Raw genomic sequence first — 14,878 nt, 5'->3', positions numbered from 1 at the left:
GTACAAAACATAAAAATTTATCAGCTAACAAGAATTTTTATCCTGTCTCCAGACTATGTGGTGTTTCAGACAAAAAGTCTTCCAATGACTTTAATTTATCCTGCCTCATCCTATGATGTAGTCTTACTTTGCATAACATCCAAAAACTTTGACATTTCTTAAGCCAAAGATAAATTTTTGAGTTGTTGCTCAAATACCTTTCTTAGTTTATTGTAATAATTTTGCTGAGATACATATAGCAAGTGGGTAATTCCTGTTAAAAATAAGGGGTCACAGGACATGCCCAGGGCCCATGGTCTTCTTGTCTTGGAACTTCTGCATTCACTTATTTGCACAATATTATTATTCAGGTACAATGATTCAGTTCTCATGATACAAAAGATAAATCAATCCCCAATTCAAATTTAGTAGCACAGAACTGTTACAACTGTCAGTGAAATTAATGGTATTTGGGAACACCTTGCTGACATAAAGGCTAAGGAAACTCTAATATTCTACCTATGAAAAATCAAACTGGCACATGAGAATGAAAAATCTGGGTTCGTTTGAGTCTTTTCTATCTGTACATAAGTATTGCAGGCACAAATGCTTACTTCTGATAGAAATTAAAATACTTATTAAATCAAAGGCTCCTGAAAACAGACTTGTAAGAAACATTAATAGTATGATTTCACAAATAATAAATCCAGAATACCTGTTACAGTCCTCCAGTGTGATGTCTTGAATGTTGTACTTTTTCAAACTAGTTCTTGTGAAGTAGAATATAACTCTTAAAAGCATCCAAATTGATTAGGAAAAAAAAGAAAACCCTGAAGTAGTGGAAAATGCGCAGCAAGATCTAGTAAATTTGTTTCAGTGGACTACTGTCCAATTTCCCTCAGCCACCTTGCAGGAAGACTTCGGCAGGCTGGAAGAGCGGGCTAACAAGAACCTTATGAAGTTCTGCGATGACAAGTGTAATGTCTTGCACCTGGGAGAGCATAATCCAGGAGCGCAGCACAGACTAGGATCTACCTGGCTGGAGAGCAGCTCTGTGGCAAGGGACCTGGGGGTCCTGGTGAACAAGCTCAATATGAGTGAACAGTGTGCTGCAATGACAAAGAAAGCCAACAGGGTGCTGGGTTCCACCAACAAGGGCATCACCAGCAGAGATCAAGAAGTCATTACCCCATTCTGCTCAGCACTTGTCAGGCCACACTTGGAATACTGTGTTCAGTTCTTGTCCCCACTATACAAAAAAGATGTGGACAGGCTGGAGAGGGTCCAGAGAAGGGCCACAAAGATGATCGAAGGACTGGGAAGCCTGCCATATGAGGAAAGGCTGAGAGAACTGGGTTTGTTCAGCCTTGAGAAAAGAAGGCTTAAGAGAGACCTTATCATCATGTTCCAGTATTTAAAAGGTGACTACAAAGAAGATGGAGACTCCCTTTTTATAAGGAGTCACATGGAAAAGATGAGGGGTAATGGGTACAAGTTACTCCTGGGGAAATTCTGATTGGACACAAGAGGAAAACTTTTCATGATAACAACAATCAGCCATTGGAATAATCATCAGAGGGAAGTGGTGAATTCCCCAACAGTGGACAGTTTTAAGATTCAGCTGGACAGGGTGCTGGGTCATCTTGTCTAGACCCTGCTTTTGCCAAGAAAGCTTGGACCAGATGATCCTCGAGGTCCCTTCCAACCTGGTATTCTATGATTCTGTGATTTCTGGTCTGTATTGACCTAGTTGCAATGTCTACAATATTCTTTCTAATCTCTTTCCGTCTTCATTGTCAGATCATACAGCTGCCTTATATCAATTTTGTGGTCTCCTTTATTGGAGAATCTAAGCAGACTTTATTTCCTACATTAGCCCTGCAGGTAGGGTGCACAGATCCATCTCCTGTGATGTGATTGTGTCTATGCACCTCCTGCACTTGTATCACAGATACTTCTACACTTAATTACCACCAAGGTCCTCTTTAAGTGTCACTGTGTGAGCTAAACAGATCTAGCTTCTCACAATTATCACTGCCAGGTATGCGTTTTGAATCTTGTGTCATTCTTGTAGATCTTATCTGAAGGCTCTCTAATTTAACAAGATATTTACTGGTCTGTTATGAGACTGGATAATAGTTCTGGTAGAGGTCACCCTTCAGTGCCGATATAGAAGCAACATAACCCTACTGTGTGTTTTTCTATTAAACTAAACTATTTAGTTTAAATAATAGCTTTAAACAACAGTAAATAATAGTTTAAACTAAATAGATTAGTTCAATGGTTTAAGTTATTAAACTGCTTCCAAGGATAGTATCTCCTCTTCAGTTATTACTCTATACTACAAGCCTGCATTTCACTAAAGTCCTGAAATCATACAGTCACTTTTGAATCCCCAACAACAACTGCATTTGAAGACCTATCAGTTAGTTTATAATCTGCTCAGTGCCTGACATGTCAATTTTGATCATGTCAGTTGGACTACACTGAGCACTGTGTGAAAGTCTTTTGGGACAAGTTCTTCCTACAGTTATTCCCATAGCTCTAACGAATGAAGATATTTTTTTTTCTTCTGGTTCCTGCAATCTTTTCCACAGATTGTTCCTTATTTTGATGTACTTACTCCTGTAAGAGGGCCTTGTTACCTACAAAGAACCCTTAAAAATTATTGTATTCTTCTAGAGAAAGATACAATATACAAATAAAGTAAATGAAAAGACATTACAGAGTGAAGAAAGAATGGCCATGTGTTTGATACGCATGTCAAAAACCCCCATGATGACCCTTAGAGAAAATTTAGTGAAAGTAACAATACATAAATGGCACTCCTGTGGATTTATAGTTAACTTTCTGGTTGGAGTTAACCTCCAATCTGGTTTTAAATGTCAAGAGAATTTTAATATTTTCAAATATTTCCCAATGATTCCATAAATGTATAATTCAAATCCAATGCAAAAATAAAGAGGTTTGGCTTGAAAACAGAGGGACGGAGTTCCTGCCTGACATTTGCATCATAAATCCAGCCAGGAATCAGAGTGCACTAGCCCACTGAAAGCTGTAGAATTCTAATGATAAACAAGCACACTGGGAGGCACAGCATTATCGCTAAATGGATTATTTATGTTAGTTCTCAAAACAAGTAAGGGAGGTGAATAATCCTCTTCAAATCTCAAGGCTGCTGATCAAATAAAAATTTCCAATTACAACAAAAAATTTGGCTCCTAGAAATATATTGGAGCTCCTTGAGCTTTTCTTCCCTCAATTCAGGAAAGAAAAATTTGTTCCACAGCTGCAAAGAATCAATTTTTGGTACTCTTGAATTAGGATTTAAGTTCCCTGTGGGACTGCTTAAGCTTTCCATCCCCTTCAGCTCTCTGTGGGAGGCACCCATGGTTCCGAGGAAAAACACTTCTGAGGCCAGGCCAAGTTTGGAGCTAGACAGCATGGCCAGGTGTTGAAGCCAAGTCTGTGAACCTCCATGGCACAGAGGTCCTACAATCTCAAAACTGAGGCGGGGTAGCAGGAAGATTCACATCCAGAAATTCCTGCTTTTCTTCCCACTTTGTGCCAGACTTGGAAGGATTTTGTCTCAGGTACAGGAGGGGAAGCATGTTTTTCACTTTCAGTTATGTATAACCTTGAAAAATTAGGCCAGTCACAAACCTGGTAGGTTTGCGCATGATTTAAAGGTAAAATTAACACCACATGTACAGGCAGTGATCAAAAGCACAGTGGAATCAGTGGGCAATTTTCCACTGAGATCAGTGGGCTCTGGATTACACCCATGAAGCCTGACTAACGAGGCGTTATGTGGACTAAAAGTACAGGTTAAACTAGAAAATACAGTGCTTCTGTGCCAATGGGATTCTGGATCTCTTTGGCTTCCCATAGACTTAGTGGTGAATAGCATAAAGGGAACAGAAAGTCCCTTGCCAAGCTATCGTGTACAGTCAGACCCCACGCTCTCACAGAGCCCATGGGCTCCAGGCCTGCAGAAATAAGGACCCCAGCTCACTGAGAGAGCCTCGATGTCACATACATTACCACTGTTTTATGAACTATAACACTAACAGCATGCATTTCCTTTTTTCCCCTCTCTCTCATGTATATGCATCTGTTGTGCGTGGAAAGGTGAGGTTATATCCATTTTTAAATGTCTATATATGTCTAAGGCAGGCAGAGAGAAAGCACTGTTAGGCATTTTGAAGAGCTGAGTCAATACCTGAAAGTCTTGCAGAATGAACTTATGACCAGACTCTTCTTCACAGTAACATATCTTGTAAAGAACACATAATGAGATGCAATAATCTATGGTAGGAAGATTATTACTGCTTTATGTTTAAATGAATTTCGCTCATCAAAAAGGAATGCCATACTATTTTTGTACAGATTTTCTATCACCAGCACTGCTAAGAAGCATTAGATAGTGGCCAAAACACTGATATACTTTTCTTTCTCACTGCATCTCTGCAAAAACACGATTCGGACCAGTTAGGGAACAAAATAGATGCTGTGAGCTGTGAGCTCATTATCAACAGAGAAGATTTTAGATATGGAAGTGGCCAGCAGGAGCAATGGCTAGGCATCCCAAAGTATCTTAATTCATAGAAATGAAGAATACACCTTGTAGTGCAGACAAAAAAGAGGAACGTGGGCACTCCTGACATTTGCAGAGGCAAAGTATTGCCTATGAGCTGTTCCTACCAAAGCTACAACACTCGGCATGAATAACGACCTTGCAAGAAGCGGATGATTTTCCCTTCTTCTGCAGAAGGCCATAAATCCCACACAGGCCCGCAGGGACTCAGAATTCTCTTCATTTTAAAAAAGTACTAGTAAATTGCTGTTTTATATACTGTCCTACACAGACTGCTCGTGCTGAGTCAGTTCTCATCCTCTCCTTCCTGCCTTTCTTAACACCAAGCAACTTGGAGAGTTGCTACTTCACTTAAACTGGTTAACCAAAGCTTTAAACATTATCTCAGGAAATTTCAATAAAGTCAAAAATATCATATTTATCAGATAGATAAGATTTAATTGAGACTGTGAGTCTTAATGTTTCATTGCTTATAGAGCAGTTGCATACCGTAATGTGCATCAAGACACCAATCAACCCCTCTCACCCTTACAACATAGTCCATGGAACGTTACTGAAAAGAAGATGTGACAGAAGCACAAACGATCACACAAACCATGGAGTCATCATGTAGAACAAAGGACTGCATCTATATTGATATTTTGCATTTAAAGTATCTCGTGAAGTTTGTATGTCTTTTCTTCAGTCCAATCACAAAGCTGCAGCAGCAAAAAAAGGCTGCGAGTACAAAACAGAGCAGAGATAAATGTAGCAGAACTACTTTGTCTATTTAAACTGTTTCTGCTCTAAACAATACAAAATTTGTTTAGCTTCAGTATTCTTGTACATCTAATTATTTTAAATAACATTGACTTTATGCAATAAAAAAATTTCCAACTGCACAGAATATAACAATGTAAGCAACATAAGTCTATGGTGTAAAGAGAAATGCTGGTCAAAACACTGCAATTCTGTGGACAGCAACTTAAATATGTCAGACTGAAGTGGACTACATATTCTGAATTTCTGAACCTGGACAAAACTACTAAAATCTTATTGTCTTCAATTATTCAAACAGCATTTGCAAATACGGCAGCATGTTTTCTATGAAGAAGCTCATAAGTAACCCTGTAACAAGAGTTCTCACCATAAATTACTCGAGAGATAATTTATTTATAACATTGAAAAAATTAGTTTTCCTAATTTTGTCACAGTTGCTGATCACTTGTAATTAATACTGTCTAAAACCTGAATAGAAAACTACTACTTGCAGTGTTCCTTGGTCTCTTTTCTACCAAGCGATGCACTTTTGACTGTGTTCAGTACGGAGCATGGGAAAACGTGGGCGTACGATTCTCAGCCCTGAAGTCAGGAGCTACTGCTGAACTTGGCAGGGATCAGGATCCAGCAGCAGCTGCTTCTCACGAAGGTTATGCGATCCCTCTCATGAGAGGCGAGGCAAGTCGACCTGCTTCTTCACTCCTGCCAGGTGTTCAATGCAGCCGAGGTCCCAGTATGCACAGAAAGCAAGCCTCGCATCCCTGAATGGGCTGGTGCCTGCCCTTTTGCTGAGGTCAGATCTCACTAGGGACTGTGATACAGGTCCTGCTACTCCTCCGAGCAGGCAGCACCACTGTCATGCCTGAAGAAGCTCGGGGCTGGTGCTAAATTCCTCTGTTGGAAATGCCCAGGTGACACAGCTGAACAAGTGGGTCTTACTGACTTTCCTGTAGGTAGGGCTGACTCTCACCCTGGGAACAAAGCCGTCCATTCCCATCAGAGCTTTACAAACCTCACTAAAATCTTTCATTGTTCTTCCTTAACAGTATCATGGAGTCACAGTATAAGACAACAGAGCTGTAAGAGAACAAAATAGGAAACAGTTTAAGTTATTCATTATCAAGACAATATGAACAAGATGAGCATATTTAGTTGTTAAACATTGAAAAACAAAAAAAAAAGGTTGTTATTATTATATGTAACAAGTTTCCTCATGCATTTTCTTTTACAAGTGCTTAAACACATTACAGAGTTACGGCACCTGCTCAGTAGCCCTCGGTGGTTTCATAGGTTGTCCCTCGGCTTGCAAAAGCAGACATGTGGCAACTGAGAGTGTAAAAAGGGCAGTCCTGAGGAAGTTATAAGCTTCTTTACAAAGTAACAATCCCTTCATCTGCAATCCTTCTTGCCGATTTGAGCAGGGTATACATACAAACTCTATTCAGTTACAAACAAGGATTCCTACTTAGTTCAAAATAAAGCCACGAGAAGGGAGAAGTGTGTCTGGTGTCACGCATAGCGCAGACAGGACACCCAGGCAAGAACCACTTCAAAGCTTAGGTCTGAGTTAACTTGTTCAGGTTCTTGCATACTCTAATCCAGAGCAGAGCTACAGGTTCAGTCCAATTTAATGTTTTTGTTATCTCTATACCCACTGGTTTTAACATTTAGTATTCTATAGACTTTCACATTAAATTACCATATTCTACAACAAATTTCTATTCCTGGGAAACTGAAAATAAAAATAGCATATGTCTCTGCTCAAGTATATTGCAATTCCTGTTCTGAAAGTATATAATTCTTTTTTTTTTTATTTAAACAACCTCCATGCATTCTCTAAGAAAAACAGACTTAAGCAGTTTCTTTAAAAAAAAAAAAAGTTAAAGCTTTGATGTGATGGATGCATTGAACATGTCAGGAAGAGTATTATCAAAAGGAGAAGTTTAAAGCCATTCCCTGGGGTATATATGTTTTGATGTCCTACTGTCCTTGTCATACATGAAAGTATTTGGTTTGTCTAGAAATTCATTTGACACAGAAAAAACTAATTGTTCAGAGTTAAAGGGAAAAAAAACCCACACAGAACAAGGACTGGGTCTATGATATGCTCAGTATTACACTGCACTCTCTGTTTGAAGTAGATTAAGAAGAAACAGTAACAAGTAATTAAAATGTGTCCCGTTGGTCCCATACTACTATCCAAACACTTCTGTAATAAAAAAAAAAAAAAGCCGAAACCAAAAAAACAAAGGACTCTAACTCCCAGATGTCTTGAACGGGTTTCTTCAGGTCTCTACCTGGGGGTTCATTCATATGGCACAAGCTTCCTAGGTGACAATATGCCTGGAAAAACTTTTTTTTAATGGAGGGTAAAAGTGGTCTAAGGGCAGAATCAGCCTATATTTTTTCTGTGTGGAAATATAGCGATTAATACTTGATTCAGATAATAGAAAAACAAAGGTTGCATCAAATATGATGATACTAGCCTGCCTAAGATTATATGATATTATTTATTATTTCTCTGGTATTAAATAAAAGTTATTATTTGTACTTCAAAAAAAAATCAGATTTTAAATTATTCTTAAGCCTTTGGCAAAGGTGTCTGCTCCAAGACATGTTATAAAATGCAAGCTCAGAAATTCTTCACTCAGCTTCAGAGTATTTGTTGAAAAAGCAGACAGCTTAATAGCAAAATTCAGTGCAGTTTCCAGGACAGTTTCTGTGTCCTAGTAGAGGGTAAGGAGAGGACTTTTTCCGACATGTTTCTGGAAGTTTCTGGAAGATTCAGTTCTCTTTATAGTTAGCAGACAGACTTCCACAAACTTTAACATCAATTGGGTCACGATTTTATTTGGAAATGTCACTTGCTGAATGCCTATTATTCTGCCATAAACTTCTTCAGGAATGAGAGAACATGAGTGTTAGAGCAAGGTGTAGCAAAACTCAATGAGTTAAGGATAAAACTGATGGCAGCTAGATTCATAGAAGGGAACTAGCAATAAACTTTTCACAAAGCAATTTGTCTATGCAAGAGTGAACAGCATTTCTGGCAATCCAACAATTAGCCAAGGTTAAGAAGTATTACCAGTTCAGTGATCGCAGAATCATTTTATTAAAATAGCAGAACAGAAAAAGGAGAGACAGCTTGCCTCATGGGCTTCAACAAGCTCTCATATTTTGTGTTTTGGCAGAATGATGGTACAAGCGAAGAAGACTTAGAACTGAAGTAAATCATGGAGATGCTCCTGGATCTGATACATCACATGTCTAAGGAATGATGGATTATAACCCTTTGGAAAGGTCCACTGTAATGAAAAAAGTGACCTTGAATGCTAGTGATGACAGTCCACCCGGGAGTGACTACTCTGATCCAACAGTGAGATCCAGTCTGTTGTAACCTTATCATCCTGAAATTCATGGTTCGCTGCCGGAAAGAATTTGAAAGAGACAGAGCTGTAAACTTTAAAGTACTTCCAAATCTGTCCCCTGGCTCTGGGCTCCCTGAGCACTTGCACATTCTCACATAAAAAAAAAATACAGTTTTGGAGAAGTGGAACCTGACCGTTTCAAACAGGTCTTGCTTTTGGAATGAACAGCATGAATGAATATACATAGCAAATTCCACAAGGACATCACAGATGTGTCCTAGTTTGTACAAAATACACACTGACACCTTAGACAGACTCTTTCTCACACAGTAAATCATTTACTACTATGTAGAGAAGTCCTACATTACAAACAGATTTATTATTATATGTACAAAACCAACATTCACATGAAAATATTTATTTTAAATGCAGTGAATCTTGCCTTATTAAAATGATTAATTCTTTTTATCACTTTTCCTTTATGTACAGATCACAGCTTAGCAACAGACTTGAACATGAGGTGTATATCTAAAAAGTTGAAAATTGTGGTAATATAAGAGTATATTGCTGATTTGTCTAATGATAAAATGTTCTGACATAGTATAAAATGCAAATCATGTGTTATTGCCTTAAATTGTTTCAGTTCATTTACCTTGCTAAGATCATTCATTACAGCTAATTATTGCAACAGATTTTTATTATTCATAATTACTTTTTCACATTGTAATGATCATAGATTTTGAAGATTCAGGTCATCATCTGTCACCATTCATGCTTGTCAGATCTTTTTTTGTACAGAACATTTTGCATACTCGTTATCATTAATATGTTTGTAGGCTGTTATTATTCAAACCCAGTAAGGATCTTTTAAAGGAAATGCAATACTGTTTCTTAAATACATCCTTTTAGACCTACTGACAGACTGATGCTGATCCTAACTTAGAAAATGAAATGAAATGCCACTAATTAACTATACAGTTTACTCCTTGCACTCACTCTGTCAGGCTCATGAATTCACCTACAGCTAGACAGAAATTATTTCACTGTTATTATGATCTAGGCAGCAAGGCATTTTAAAGACCAATCTGTAAAATGAAAAGATCAAAAACATAAAGCATTCCTTCCCACAAAAAAAAAAAAAAAAGAGAGAATGAGAGAAACAGCAAAAGAGAGAAAGAATACTGCCTACACAGCTACAAGCAACAAAATGTTCACAGAATCAAGAAACACTCAATAACTTAATCTCATCAATCTGGTCCTATTTTATGAGGTAGCTGTAGCTGTCAGATAGCTGTTTCATCAGACAGAATAAACAGAGAGGTTTTTTTGCTGGGACTGCCACTATTCTGCAGTTGCACTTGGTTTGCTACTTATGAATAAGCCAAAATACAAAGTCAGTACTCCCCTCAGAAGGGACTCTGATTTACTCTTTCCAGAACAGCAGATATTACTGAATATTTTCATAAAACATCACAAAATGGTTTAGGTGACCTGAACTGGCAGATGAAGCAAGTGCACAGACATAAAAGAAATAAACCCAACCAACAACATCTTGATTCACTGTGTCATTCAGTGCCATCAGAAGTTCCAAATTCATTTATTCCTTGTTAACAGTGACACAAAGTCTAGTAATGATGGTACCATGCTAACATATACTATGATCAATAGAGAAAAGGAAAGAATACATTACATATCAGAAACTAGGGGGATCTTTTATTAATATTTCTCAAGTCTCTGAGGAAGTTTCTGTGGATTGGAGCTCACTAAATATGCTTACTATTCACAGCGTAGATTAAATGACAGACAAAAGAAAGCAATTACAGAGTTCACTTTTTCATTGAGCTTGTGCTTAAAATATGATAACACCACAGTTACAGTAAACCATTCAAAACCATTTGTACAGAACACAGTTTGGCAGCTTTAAAAGAAAATAGCTGCACATGTGTTGATAAAACTATTGTACCTCTGACACAAAAAGCAGAAGATAAGGAGGTTACCAGTCATGGTTGACTAAATAAAGCCTTCGACAGAACTTGACATTCGATGATCCAACTTGAAAGGTTATGGAACACATTCCAGGCTGATTAAACGGGTCAGAGCTTTTCTTGTGGACCATAGCCAGCAGGTTAAAGTCAATTGTGTCCCCTCCAATTGGCAAGCGATTAATGGAGATGTTTCCCCAGGGCACTAAATTGGGACCTTTACTCTTTCTACTAATGATTAATGACCTGGTATTATACAATGTAGCAATAAAGAATAAGCACATGATGTTTCCCTCATGCAGTCTTTTCTAAATCACTGCATTACAGATCTCAAATTTCAAGAAAAAGATAACATAAAGTACATAGTTGGGCATGATTTTAAGAGTTACTAGCCAGTAAGAAAAATACTTTATGTTCTTAGCCGAGAAACACAAATGCAGAATGATTCCACTTACTGCATTAATTTACTTGCTTTACACAATACAGTTGAGATCAGTATCTGGACTTTTTCCTCATAACCCTAGGAGAAATATATTAGAACACTATGCAAATGTAATTAGGAATAGGTGAAAATATTCCTAGATTTTTGTTTTCCTATTAAAAAATCAAGCTTGAAAAAATCAAGCTAAATCTCTATCAGCAAATATTTTAAGACATTTTTAAGGAGAAGATCCATCACTTAAAGACACTGTGGTCCAGACATCAGGACCATTTTTTGAAAATCCACAATTCAGAAGATGAAGTGATAGATAATCGAAAACTTCCCATTACAGTTAAGAAAAGAGAGCTGGAGACAAACAGATTTTGTGTTGCAAATGAAAACTAGCAGCAGTGCTTTAGGAGAAAATTAAATAGTAATGAACAGAAGGCAGAAGAATTTGATTTGCACAATTACCTGAAAGTAGTTTGTTAAGCTGGTTCTTCACTAATTTTGTTCATAACTAACTGTATCTTCATTTGTCATGATCCAAGTAAAATATGTCTTTATTTTCTTAAGCTCCCTTCAAACTTCTGGGTAGCTTTTAAAACTACATTCTGGTGGGTTTTTGGTGTCTTTTTTATTACTAGACATAGAATTTGAATGCGCTATTTCAGATAAAGCAAGATAGATTGAGAAAAGCTTCAGACAAATTCAGTCTGAGACTTGATGTGTGTTCAAAGGACACCAGATTTAACTATGCTCATCAGCTTGGAGAGACATGGGAGGATGAGCTCATGGCTGACCCTGACCTAATGTCCCCACTTTTTTGAGCAGATCAAAATGAAATCACCACAGATAAAATTTGTGGGAAACCTCATCAGAAGAAAGAAAAGGGGAAAAGATACATGGAAAAACTGATCGTAGTAAGATATGTTTTTCAAAATGAGATGTGACTCTAAAAGGAAGCACTTAGCTAGGTAAAAAAATCAAAAAAGCAAACATTAAGATTTGAAAAGATTAATGGATAAGTCTACATAGAGTTGTGAAGAGTGAATTATTATCAAAAGATTATGTTTCTAATGAGGAATGTATGGGATAGGATCTCAGATTTATGTTAATTGACATTTTTATCAATGCACAATAAAAAGAAACATCACATCACTGGCGATAATACCTGAAAAAATTTAATGAAAGAGGAAGTGCAAAGACTGAAGAGACGTGGTCACTGTTGCAATTACCAATCTTACAAGTTCACTGGAAATGTCATATCACATTCAAAAGTTTTTTCCTAAATTATGTGTCTAGTTCACACAAGTAATAATTTGAAAAAGCCCTGCAGTCAGGAGGTTAGATTAGGTGCTGACAGTTGTCCTTTGCAGCATCACAATCTATGAATCTTTAAGCCTAATATATTTATTTCTTCCCATTTGTAGAGCTGTACTTGACAAAAAATGAAAAGCTTTGGGTTTATGTCATGAGATTACTATGTGAAATATTGAGAAGATAGGAAACTTGTCATTAGTAGGTTAAAGCTCAGACTTTTAATACAGCCATCTGATAAAATATAACAAGAAGATATAACTGTATTAAATTTAAATGTGTAATAAGTAACTTGGTATAGTGCATTTCTTCTTAGAAGCATAGAAATGTTGGTTGGAAGTGACCTATGGCTGGCCTCTTGCTCAGAGCAAGGCAACTTAAATGTCTCAAAGTGCAATCTGCAGCTGTTGCCCCTTATTATGTCACCTGGTGTTACTGGGAAGTGTATGAACGTGTCAGCTTTGTGACTGCCTTTCAAGTAGCTGTAAGCTCTCAGATCACCCCTTAGCCTCCTTGCCACCTAGCCTTATCACTACTTCAATACTTGTTAAACTCTAAAAATAATACTGTGAAATACTGCAATCTACGTACCAGTGAAAAGGGACACTTCATTCTTTTTCTCAGGAATGAAGAAAATACTTAGATTACACCTTTCCTGTTCTAGGATGTATCACCAAGATGGCATACATCTCAAGCCTTTTCAAAAACAAAAAAGTATCCTTCCAAAGCTGCCATGGTAAACTTTTCTGGTTCTTTTGAAGCATCAGGCTGCTCTGAGGTAAAAGAATTTCTTGTTGGCTGCTTCCTGGTCTAAATGCCCCGTAATTTGGGGATCTATATATGCTATTAGATGCAAGAGTACAATACAAATGTTATGTATGTGTAACATGCACATTGAAGCTCTGAAAGGAAACATTTCATTGCTTTTAAGGTTCTTTCAGACTCTCAGCAGCCTTCTTGAAGTTATCACTTCTACCTTCTATGCCACATCTCACTTCAGAATGGCAAAAGTGGGAAGATGTATGGAAGAAAGATACATGCCTGCAGTAGAATTAAACCTAACTGGTATCCCTTGTTATTGGCAAAGTACTGAATAAATATTGAAAATGTACATCTATAATATTCTTCAAACCAAGACTGAAACTTCAGTGGGTGTCTGATAGTAACCTTCAGTCACCTTAGACGATTTCTTGAAAGCTGGAAATCCAGGAATTGCCAGCTGGCTATTGTAATCAACGGCAGGGAAAAAAAAAATAAAACAAAAACAAAACAAAAACAAAAAGCACACAGGGAGTGTCTCAACTCTTTCATCATTGTTTTTGACTGGTATACTATTTGGAACTAAGATAACTCATCTGAATGAACAGAGCTTTACATCCAATATGCATACTCAACCACGATGAATTACATGGCATTTTTTGACTGTGTAGCCATAACATCTATCTTGAAGGCAGCTCTAAATTACTGTTATTCCAGATCATCCCATGCCTGGACTGTAGGGAATAACATGCAATCTAAGATAAACATGGCCCAAAGATTTAAAGTATCACTGTCCGACATCTTAAACCGCTCATGTAATGAATTAAAAGGTAATGAAGTCTGCCAGGCACAAGTGAAAGCATGAGACAAACACAGTGCTACAGTCTGAACTAAGACTGCTAAAATGACTATTAAATGAAACTAAATGATTACTAAAAAGGAACATATAGTAAACCTTTTTCTCTGTAAGTTCGTATAGAATAAGTTATTAGATCTCACCATTTAAAAATATAGTTCTTGTTTATCATGTGCTGTTGTATAGAGCAGTGGGAAGTAACACAGAGCGTCCATAAAACATCCAAGATAGCCTTGAAAGGTGACCATTGTTAGACACTGTATTGTCTGTCGAATGACGTAAGCACATTTATTTTGCCAATGCTGCAAGTTATGCGCTGCATAAATGGCTGTCAGTTTTAGCCCTGCTGTCAGTTTGCAACCACAATGTGGGTGCTCTGGTGTCAGTTTTCACTCACAATGACCAGGATTGATAAGAGCCTTCATTAAAAAACACACAAGAAAATACATAGATTGCCAAGAAAAGTGTGCAGGGTGCTGCAGTCAAGAGACGTCTCCTAATCAAGAAACCAGGGCTGAAAGGAGGCCGCCCCAAAAATACACATGCAAGTAAGGAAATGCAGACAGGACAGCATGATGGGAAATGTGCTCACACTTAAATCAGCATAAGTGGAGCCCATCTGAAATGCCTGTACACTAATGCACACACAGCATGGGTCTGCATGTGATTGCAGGGCTACAATCTCTTTGGGATCACAGACGTGTGGTGGGATGGTTCACACAGCTGGAGGCTGCCATAGCTGGACACAGGCACTTTAGGAAAAACAGGCCAGAATGACAACGATGGGCAGTTGCCCTTTACTTGGAAGAGCAGCAGGGATAAATGGCACACTGCCTA

This window comes from Nyctibius grandis, chromosome 6, assembly GCF_013368605.1.
Source record: "Nyctibius grandis isolate bNycGra1 chromosome 6, bNycGra1.pri, whole genome shotgun sequence".
Taxonomy (NCBI): domain Eukaryota; kingdom Metazoa; phylum Chordata; class Aves; order Nyctibiiformes; family Nyctibiidae; genus Nyctibius; species Nyctibius grandis.
This window is presented reverse-complemented; position numbering follows the sequence as displayed.